The sequence below is a fragment of the Nyctereutes procyonoides genome, unplaced genomic scaffold (genome assembly GCF_905146905.1).
Source record: "Nyctereutes procyonoides isolate TBG_1078 unplaced genomic scaffold, NYPRO_anot_genome, whole genome shotgun sequence".
Classification (NCBI taxonomy): domain Eukaryota; kingdom Metazoa; phylum Chordata; class Mammalia; order Carnivora; family Canidae; genus Nyctereutes; species Nyctereutes procyonoides.
The window spans coordinates 23,059,656-23,070,731 of NW_026575139.1; the positions used below are offsets into that span (position 1 = coordinate 23,059,656).

Consider the following 11,076-nt stretch of genomic DNA (forward strand, 5'->3'; position numbering starts at 1 on the left):
GAACTAACTCAATTGTCCCCCCCCCCCCGCCTTTCCATTCCAGTTCCTATAATATCTGTGTTTGTTTGGATACTGTGAGGTAACATAATTGATCTTTCCTTTGATTATTGTATCCTGTACATGTTAAAGTAGTCATTATTCTTTTTTTTGTTAACCTAAAATGAAATGCAAGTATTCTGTACTATCCAAAATTTATTATTCAGTTTCAAATTTCATACAGTAAGATGTTAAATGGTAAGGGGTGCCAGAGTATCCCAAACTATTTGGTTCCCTAGTTTTGGGTAACAAATGCCAAGAGTTCAGATAGCAAGGGGCATCAGCCCTATTTTTTTTTAATGTGGATTTTATTCAATTCCTGAGTTCAAATAGCAAATATTTAGTTAGCAAAGGAGACCTGCAGTACTCTTTGGCATGAAAACGATTGTTGATTAATGTCAACATGAGTACTGAAATATCAAGATAGTATTCATTTATGTAAGGTGGGCTTCCAGACGATTCAGGCTATGCTTACATAAACTTTTGGATAATCACTGAAGTTTAAATACAAATTCAAGGATTTGTGTCTGTTAGAAATGCTTCAGCTGCAGGTAATTGAACACCTAGGCAGGAGTGGCTTAAATGTCAGGCATTTACTGCTTACTTACTAAGAAGACCAGTGGTAGACAGATGGTTCTGCAATGTCAAAATAACATAGAGGATCCAGGTTCTTCTATCTTTATCATCCATCCAGGAGTGTTAGCTTTTTAGCCTGAAATATATTACCTCAAGGTCATAAAACTGCTACGGTGGCTCCACACATTGTGTGGTCATTCACATCAAAAATGAGTGGGAGGAGGCGGCTCCATACCCACCTATCTCTGCTTAAGAAAGCTAGTTTTTCTAAGATTTTTCTAGCAGGTCATCATTTCCGTAGCCAAAACTTGATCACATCACCACCTCTAACTACTAGAGAGACTGGGGAATGTATGCCTGGCTTTCCAGACTGTATCATGGAAGGCAGCAAGGGGATTATAGTAGAAGCATGGAAATGACTTCTTCATGACAATGAAGGCAATCTCAATGAAATTTGTAGAAGCTCTATGGGTATGTCTATGGAATCCTTAGCATCCAGAGATCCAAGCTTGGGAATCTGACTGAGGAAACTATCCATAGTTCCAGGCACTAGTGTTTGGAAAGCATTTACTATCATAGAACACATAGTAAATGCTCTGGGGCAAAGGAAGACCAGAGAGGGCACACACACACACACACACACACACACACACCACAGGACTTAGCTAGGGGTTTACTAACACATCACTGTGTTGCACTAGGGTTTTAGAAGTGTCTAGATTCTTCATGGAGGATTTTTGTGTCTTTTGTGTAATTTCCTGTCTTCGAACCATGAGGACTGAGCCCATTTGGGAGGCAGCACCCAGCATCTTCACGTACTGAACTAATATATATTAAGTCCATCCTTTGTGCCAGGTGTGGCACTGGGCACTTGAGATATGGTGGGAAAGTATATTACAGAGAGGCTCTCCTTTGACTCTGTGAAGGGGAGGTGGTGGACTCTGTGGGTGGAGGGCTGAGGAGGGCTGAAACACATATCAGAGTATAGAAACTTGGTGATTATCTTAAGGCTTGTCAATGGTCCCTGCATGAGATCGTGTATTTGTTATTATTATTTTAAATGTGTTATTGCTATTATTCTTACCCATAGTGAAATGTTATCATGGAATACCAGGAGACAGAACCCAGTTCCAGTGTCTCACCCACTATATTAGTTTGCTAAGGCTGCCAGGACAAAATACCACTGACCAGGTAGCTTAGACAACAGAAATGTTTTTCTCACAGTTCTGGGGATAGAAGTCCAGGTACTATCAGGCTAGTTTGTTTGTTTGTTTGTTTGTTTTTTTGCTGGAGTTCAATTTGCCAACATAGAGCATATCACCCAGTGCTCATCCCGTCAAGTGCCCCCCTCAGTGCCCATCACCAGTCACCCCAACCCCCCACCCACCTCCCTTTCCACCACCCCTTGTTCGTTTCCCAGAGTTAGGAGTCTCTCATGCTCTGTTTGATATTTCCCACTCATTTCTCACTGATATTTCCCATCATTTCTCTCCTTTCCCCTTTATTCCCTTTCACTATTTTTTACAAGTAATCATCTGATTATAGAAAGATGCAACAATACTTAAAATGATACAAAATACTGTTTTCAAAACATCAAAAAATTAGTATATTTAACCATACTCAGCTCGTAACAGAGCAAATGGGTAAGAAGAATAAGTCATACTATAGCATATTGCTAATATGAACTGGCAACAGAAAAAGTTGGTATAAGACGGTAGAAAAACTCTATCTTTTAAGAATTAGAACCAAGGGGCTCCATAATCATCTGGCATTGCTCAATGTTGTACCTATGGTTAGAAATGTACATGATGGGAACTCCAGGGATCTTCCGGATCCACAATGTAACACTTGTGCTGAGTTACTCTCTGTACTAAGCAGTCATCTGCATAGGTTCCTTTGTGTGTGCGTGGCAATCGTTCAAATCTTGGATCCTTGGCAATCCTTAGAGCCACTCGATTTTGCCCCAGTTTCTCAATTTCAGCCATTACACAGTCAGTTATACAAGGCATACACTTGGCATACAGACAGTCCATCATTGACTGTACTAAGTCAAGTTTGGCTTTAATGGAAATGTTGATAAAGTTGGTATCAACCAGGATGTGGTAAGGTGGCCCAGCTGTGTGTTATATTGGAAGAATAAGCAGGAAGGATGTTGGGGAACTTCTCTTTCCTTGAGTGCACTGGGATCTTTCTTTTCTTTCTTTTTAGGTTTTAATCTATCCTTCTCTTTAAGCCTCTGATCTTGGAGACTAAGCATTCGCTTCATGGTCGCATACTTTCTTGCTTTCTTTTGCTTTCCCATGTTCACGCCGCACTCTTGTTTCTTCCGGAATCCCTTTCACTATATTTTTTATATTCCCCGAATGAACGAGATCATTTAATGTTTGTCCTTCTCGATTGACTTATTTCACTCAGCAAAATACCCTCCAGTTCCATCCACGTTGAAGCAAATGGTGGGTATTTGTCATTTCTAATGGCTGAGGAATATTCCATTGTATACATAGACCACAGCTTCTTTATCCATTCATCTTTCGATGGGCACCGAGGCTCCTTCCACAGTTTGGCTATTGTGGACATGGCTGCTAGAAACATCGGGGTGCAGGTGTCCCGGCATTTCACAGCATCTGTATCTTTGGGGTAAATCCCCAGCAGTGCAATTGCTGGGTCGTAGGGCAGGTCTATTTTTAACTCTTTGAGGAATCTCCACACAGTTTTCCAGAGTGGCTGCACCAGTTCACATTCCCACCAACAGTGCAAGAGGGTTCCCTCTTCTCCACATCCTCTCCAACGTTTGTTGTTTCCTGTCTTGTTCATTTTCACCATTCTCACTTGTGTGAGGTGGTATCTCATTGTGGTTTTTATTTGTATTTTCCTGATGGCCAGTGATGCGGAGCATTTTCTCATGTGCCTTTTGCAACTTGTTTTTTTTTTGTTTTGTTTTTTGTTTTTTGTTTTTTTAGAGAGAGAGAGTGCCTGAGCAAACACACACATATGTAAGGTGGGGGGGCACAGGAGAGGGAGAGAGAGAATCTTTTTTTTTGAGAGAGAGAATCTTAAGCAATCTTCACGCTTAGTGCAGAGCCTGACATGGGGCTTGATCTTACAACCCTTAGATCATGATCTGAGCCAAAATCAAGAGTTGGTTGCTTAACCGACTGAGCCATCCAGGTGCCCCATGGTGCCATCAGGTTTGGTTTCTGGTGAGACTTCTCTTGCTGGCTTGTAGATGGGCCCCTTCTTACTGTGTCCTCACATGGCCTTTCTTCTGTGCATGGCCAGTGAGAGAGAACACTCTGGTATCTCTTCCTCTGCTTATAAGGGCACCAATCCCATGGCATCAGGGCCTCACCCTTATGACTTCACTTAACCTGAAATCCCTCTCTACAGGTTCTCCCTAAATAATCACAGTAACGTTGAAGGTTAGGGTTTCAACTTACAAAATTTGGAGGGACACTTGCATCTATAATAGCTACTTGCCTTTTATTCCCCAGGAAGTGCAATGCCAACTGCTGCTGCTTCAGAATTACTATTTGTAGCTCTGAATCTGAAGGTGGGTCATTCACATGTCTGAACCCTCCTGGACCCAGAACTAGGCTGGCTTACTGAGTGCTGAGTTAGATGAGGCACAGCCACTGCGTCCTTCAAGAATAGAGGCTAAAATGTGTCAGGCCTGGGAGGTGGGGAGGCATGGTTGTTCTGATCTTTGTGTGTGTGTGTGTCTGTGTGTGTGTGTGTGTGTGTGTGTGTGTGTGAGAGAGAGAGAGAGAGAGAGAGAGAGAGAGAGAGAGAGTGTATGTTTTCAAGGCAGAGTTGGGAGCTTATAGGAACATCTGACCATGGCTCTTACCTCATTTGGGATGTGGAGGGGCAGTTCTTTATCTATTCTTTTATAGAAATATAAAAAGCATTAAGGCCTCACGAGACTTCATGACTGCAGAATTTAGATCCAATCAGGCAGAAATTAAAAATCAATTGAATGAGATGCAATCCAAACTAGAAGTCCTAACGACGAGGGTTAACGAGGTGGAAGAACGAGTGAGTGACATAGAAGACAAGTTAATGGCAAAGAGGGAAACTGAGGAAAAAAGAGATAAACAATTAAAGAACCATGAAGACAGATTAAGGCAAATAAATGACACTCTAAGGAAGAAAAACCTACGTTTAATTGGGGTTCCCGAGGGCGCCGAAAGGGACAGAGGGCCAGAATATGTATTTGAACAAATCCTAGCTGAAAACTTTCCCAATCTGGGAAGGGAAACAGGCATTCAGATCCAGGAAATAGAGAGATCCCCCCCTAAAATCAATAAAAACCGTTCAACACCTCGACATCTAATAGTGAAGCTTGCAAATTCCAAAGATAAAGAGAAGATCCTTAAAGCAGCAAGAGACAAGAAGTCCCTGACTTTCATGGGGAGGAATATTAGGGTAACAGCAGACCTCTCCACAGAGACCTGGCAGGCCAGAAAGGGCTGGCAGGATATATTCAGGGTCCTAAATGAGAAGAACATGCAACCAAGAATACTTTATCCAGCAAGGCTCTCATTCAAAATGGAAGGAGAGATAAAGAGCTTCCAAGACAGGCAGGAACTGAAAGAATATGTGACCTCCAAACCAGCTCTGCAAGAAATTTTAAGGGGGACTCTTAAAACTCCCCTTTAAGAAGAAGTTCAAGTAACTCTGAACATGAATGGGCTTAATGACCCCATCAAAAGGCGCAGAGTTTCAGACTGGATAAAAAAACAGGACCCATCTATTTGCTGTCTACAAGAGACTCATTTTAGACAGAAGGACACCTACAACCTGAAAATAAAAGGTTGGAGAACCATTTACCATTCAAATGGTTCTCAAAATATACCCTAAAAACTACAGAACACTTCTGAAAGAAATTGAGGAAGACACAAAGAGTTGGAAAAATATTCCATGCTCATGGATTGGCAGAATTAATATTGTGAAAATGTCAATGTTACCCAGGGCAATTTACACGTATAATGCAATCCCTATCAAAATACCATGGACTTTCTTCAGAGACTTAGAACAAATTATTTTAAGATTTGTGTGGAATCAGAAAAGACCCCAAACAGCCAGGGGAATTTTAAAAAAAGAAAACCATATCTGGGGGCATCACAATGCCAGATTTCAGGTTGTACTACAAAGCTGTGTTCATCAAGACAGTGTGGTACTGGCACAAAAACAGACATATAGATCAATGGAACAGAACAGAGAACCCAGAAGTGGACCCTGAACTTTATGCTCAACTAATATACGATAAAGGAGGAAAGACGATCCACTAGAAGAAAGACAGTCTCTTCAATAAATGGTGCTGGGAAAATTGGACATCCACATGCAGAAGAATGAAACTGGACCACTCTCTTGCACCATACACAAAGATAAACTCAAAATAGATGAAAGATCTAAATGTGAGACAAGATTCCATCAAAATCCCAGAGAAGAACTCAGGCAACACCCTTTTTTAACTTGGCCACAGTAACCGGAGAAGGACAAACAGTGTATGTTCTCATTCATTTGGGGAATATGAATAATAGCGAAAGGGAATATAAGGGAAGGGAGAAGAAATGTGTGAGAAATATCAGAAAGGGAGACAGAACATAGAGACTCCTAACTCTGGGAAATGAACTGGGGGTGGTGGAGGGGGAGGAGGGTGGGGGGTGGGGGTGAATGGGTGACGGGCACTGAGGGGTACACTTGACGGGATGAGCACTGGGTGTTATACTGTATGTTGGTAAATTGAACACCAATAAAAATTAATTTATATAAAAAAAAAAGAAATATAAAAAGTAGTAAACATGAATCCTACAGAAAGCAGGACTTTGAGCAGGGGATTTTTCAACACTGTATTTTCTCCTTTGTTGCAAATATTCAGTCCATCTCTGGGAAGATACCTACAGATCTTGGTGAGACCCATAAAGTATACTTCCAGAGAAAGGGAGAAAATAACATTCCACAGGGACCTTAGGGGTGTCTCATGCCCCAAATGAGGATCTCTCTCTGGGTTTTTCATAAGGACTTTGCTGAGTGGCATGTCTACAGAGGTCTAGGGATGTGGGCCACTGAAGGGAGCACAGAAGAGGCTTCAGGGGCACAGTTTCACTGGAATGAGAAATTCTAATAATAAGCCCAAGCCATCTGTCAGATGTCAGATGTCCTGTTTTGGAGAGCCACTGTTCTCTTTGAATAAACTCTATGCTGAGCAACCCAGCAGCTGGTGACCACAGACACAAAGGCCTGTGGGAGACTCTAGGATAGCTCAGAGATCACAAGGAGGAAAAGGAGCTCCTGGAGGCAATGTGGGTGCTCCTGGTCACTTGCATGAGGGGCAATGGCAATCCCATTGGCCTATAGGTTAGGTGACCTGGCTCTAGAAGAAGCCCAGAGAAGTCACTTCACCTTGTTGGCTTTGAGTGGCCTTGTATAGGTATTGACACCAGGAGGTGCTCAGTCTTGCTGGCAAAACTTCACTGATCTGTAAAATCATACCTGTCTTGCTTATCTCCTAGGTTTTTCTTAGAACAATATAAATGGAGATATTTAAGAATTACAAAGCACTGTAGAATCCCAAGGTGTTATCATAGACTTACCAGGGGAAGGAGGAAGGAAAGAACTTTCTCTGGAGGCCTGCTCTGGACCTGGCACACCAGGTATTTTCACACAGCCTTCTTCTGCATTCTTACAGCAGTTAATCTAGCTCAGGAGTATTACTCCCATCCTGATGGATGGGTTCCCTGGGCCTCAGAGAAGGAAAGGGACTTTACTCAAACTCATGCCCTGTGAAGCTCAGAGCTGGGATGTCAGTCATTCTGCAGGTCATCCTGGCCTCTGCAGGGAGAGGTTATAGATATCAGGTGGAGTTAACACCCCAGTAGGGATACCAGAAATCAAGATGCTGGAGATGGCCATGAAGGACCCGGAAAGGCCCCAGAAAATATGGGCACTGGTAATAATGAGCTGAGATGGGCACAAACATTGAACATGTCCCCAGAAGCCACTGCCCACATCTTCCATCTTCCTCTCCCCCTAGCCCCAGGCTAGATTGGGCAGGACTGGGCCGGCCCCTGGCTCCCTGCCTCCTCACCTCTGGACTCACCACCGCCCCCCCTCACCTGGCCCTTCTGATACTTCCTCTTTTACTTCCCCTGCCAAGTTCTGTCATTTAACCCCCCCTAATTTAATAGGTTTGTCTCATTATTTTGATTAATCATATTAACTCATGTTAATTAAGAGAGAGAGTTAAGCAATGACAGAGGTTAATGGAATCAGCCCATGTTCTTCTCTGGCTTTTGTTGGGGCTCTGACAGACATAGGGGAAGAAGAGGGGAGAATGGGGAAGGGAATGTCAGCGGAGCCAAGCCCAGGACAAGCCAGGCATCTGCACAGAGAGGGGAGAGAAAGGCATCGAGGAAGCGATCAGTTACCAATCAGAGTTTCCTGCTAATTGAATGTCTGATTTTATTAATGGTGGAATTTATAAAGGTCCTTAAGAAAAGAAAATAATTTATTCAGTTCAGCAGTTAACTGTGAAAATTAATGCAGAGGATATAAGTTCAAATGGCCGTTTTATTTGTCTTCCTTTTTTTCTCTAATGGTGGGGATGAAGTTGGACACATCACCTCAGAGGGCTTCTGCATTTCTGGGCTCTCTTGATTTGTTGATGAAGAAGTAGACCATTGGGCCTGGGGCCTCAACCTGATGCCATTAGGAGTAATAGACTCATGTACTTTAGTCCAGACTCTGCTGAACAACTGAAATGCACCTTCCCAGTTAATCCTCGTAATAACATGATGAGGTCCCCCTTTTCAGATGAGGAAGCTGAGGCTCAGAGATGTTCAGTCACTTGTCCAAGATTTCACAGCTTGAGAACTGCAGATCTAGGATTCAGGCCAGACCCGTGACTCCTGTGCCAGTGAGGTTCATAAGGAGAATGAACCATTTTCCTTACAGTTTAATTCTATAGTCACTATAATTCTATGGTTATAGGGGAGAAAGCTTTGGGATCAGGGCTACCCCTGTCTGATCATGGTGACTTCAGTTCTAGGGAAGAGCTGTGATATCCTACATCCCATTGGGAAGGACCTTCCTCTGGAGAAAACACACACAAGTTGAGTTCTCTTGAGACACTTCTGCCAGGATCCCTCTCATTGTCTTCCAAGTTGTCCTGGGACCAAGAGGCCTGGTATTACGGATTGAAGTGAGTCTTCCAGAAAGATATATTGAAGACCCAGCCCCAGAACCTGTGAACATGACCTTATTTGGAGACGGGGTCTTTGCAGATGTTATTAAGTTGAGGTCATCCTGAATTAGGGTGGGCTCTAATCCACATGATTGTTGTATTCGTACAACAACAACAAAAAGAGAAAGGACCCAGATACAGAGGGAAGAAAGGTGTGTGAATGGGAAGAAAGCATTATGGTGATGCTGCCATTGGCTAATGAATACTTGGTCTACAGAAAGCTAGACGGGATGAGGAAAGGTCTTCCCCTAGAGCCTTCAGAGTGAGCTTTGCTTTGCTGATACCTTGACTTTGGACTTCTAGCCTCCAGAAATCTGAGAGAATAAATTTATGATGTATTAAACAGTTTGTAATAATTTGTTATGACAGCCCAGGAAATAATTTCACCTGCAAAAGTTTAACTGGCTTTTACTTGCTGGTTGATACTTCTTTAGCTGAGGATTTTGAACCTGGTAAGTTACAGAAAATGTTCATTAGACTATCAGCTGTTCTTTGCAGATAACTGCAAGGAAGTTGTGATGTGTGGTACTTCTGGTGCTTAGTGTAATGTGGACTCTCACCATTATTGCTGGTCCCCAAACCTGAGTCTTTTCCTTGGCCAATAATTTCAGGGTACCTGTTCTATGTGCTTTTCTCTCAGACCCTTGGAATATAAATGAACTCTTTATGGCTTGTAAACTAATTCTTGCTAGGATGTTGGTGGCTCCCTGAGTCTCCTGTTACCTATGAGAAGCTGCAGAGTGTGATGCAGGGATCTTGCCCCTCTCCCCTGCTGCATCATATAGACATCAGTAAGAGGTCACAGCATACTTTTCTGCGAAGCCTGTGAGAGTCCAGCACTCCAGGTGATCAGAGTTGGTACTTCAATATTTATTCATTTATTCAGAAAATGTTTCCAGATTGCCTGTTAGTGCCAAACTTGGTGCTTGGATATACACTGATGGACAACACAGAGAGTCTTATAACTTGTGAATAAACTTCTGTGTTATCTTGACCTAGTGAGATCGCTCATCTGGATTCAAAAATCTACCACGTGGACCATGCACTTGACTGACGTCAGTTTCCTCATGTATAAAATGAGAAGGTTGAGCTATATTCCTTCTGTTGTTCTTTCCATATAAATTCAAAACTCTGCATCTGAAGAGCAAACTGAAGACCCAGTGTTTCAACTAACACCCATATCTCCAGGGGTCAGAGCTCCAAGCAGATAGCAGTTATGTGGGCAGAGAGATGGGGGACATCTAGGGATTGCAGAACAGAGAGATGGCAAAGAACTTCTATCACACCCAGACAAGACAGCACTTTTACCCCCTGGGAATGAACCCTCTGAATCAGTGGGCAGCCTTCTTTGTACTCAAGTATGATGGACAGGCACATGAGGGAGCTCCATGTACAAAATGAACATGGCAGCGAGTTAGTCAGTTTCAACAAAATCAAGAGAGCAAGTAGAACTAGAGAAACTATGGCTTAGACAGCATATGTGCAAAGGACTTAAGGGCTGTGGGTTGTTGTCATCTCAGTATGAAGCCACTGGGATCTTTACTTCCACTAATAGAAATAGCATCCAGGAGGAAGGAAACAAGGGCCATTTGATCTCCTATGCAACTTTGCCCCTAGAATACCATATTCATTTAGGAGTCCCACATTTTAAAAGAGAAGGGTGGGTATGAATTAAGAATTCAGTATTTGACACTTAGCATCCATTATTTCATTTTCATCCTGACAACTCCATAGTCTAAGACAATTACCTCTCATTTTACAGATGGGGAAATTGAAGTTGCATCATTCCCCAAGGTTCCTCACCCATTTGGTGGTGGAGCCAGGACTCCAGAGCCTGTGGTCTTTCTATAGGCAAAAGAGAAAGATCACTTCCAGGCTAAGAGAAGGTGAAAGGGGATGTCAACCTTATGCCTGGTCTTGAAGGAGGGATAGGTTAGAAAAAAAACTGTGCGTGTGTGTGTGTGTGTGTGTGTGTGTGTGTGTGTGTTGGGGAGGAAGCACACAGGGAACATGCAGGGAGAAAATAAAGTAAGTAGAGGCTTAGGAATAAGAATCTGGGCAGGGATCCCTGGGTGGCGCAGCGGTTGAGCACCTGCTTTTGGCCCAGGGCACGATCCTGGAGACCCGGGATCGAATCCCACGTCAGGCTCCCGGTGCATGGAGCCTGCTTCTCCCTCTGCCTGTGTCTCTGCCTCTCTCTCTCTCTCTCTCTCTCTCTC

The 11,076-nt window shown here is 43.1% G+C and overlaps 1 pseudogene; it reads right to left on the reverse strand.

Moving 5' to 3' along the window:
* Positions 1-2,351: 2,351 nt before the first annotated feature.
* On the reverse strand, positions 2,352-2,934 carry LOC129495844 (rRNA-processing protein FCF1 homolog; annotated as a pseudogene).
* Between the last annotated feature and the right edge of the window lie 8,142 nt (positions 2,935-11,076).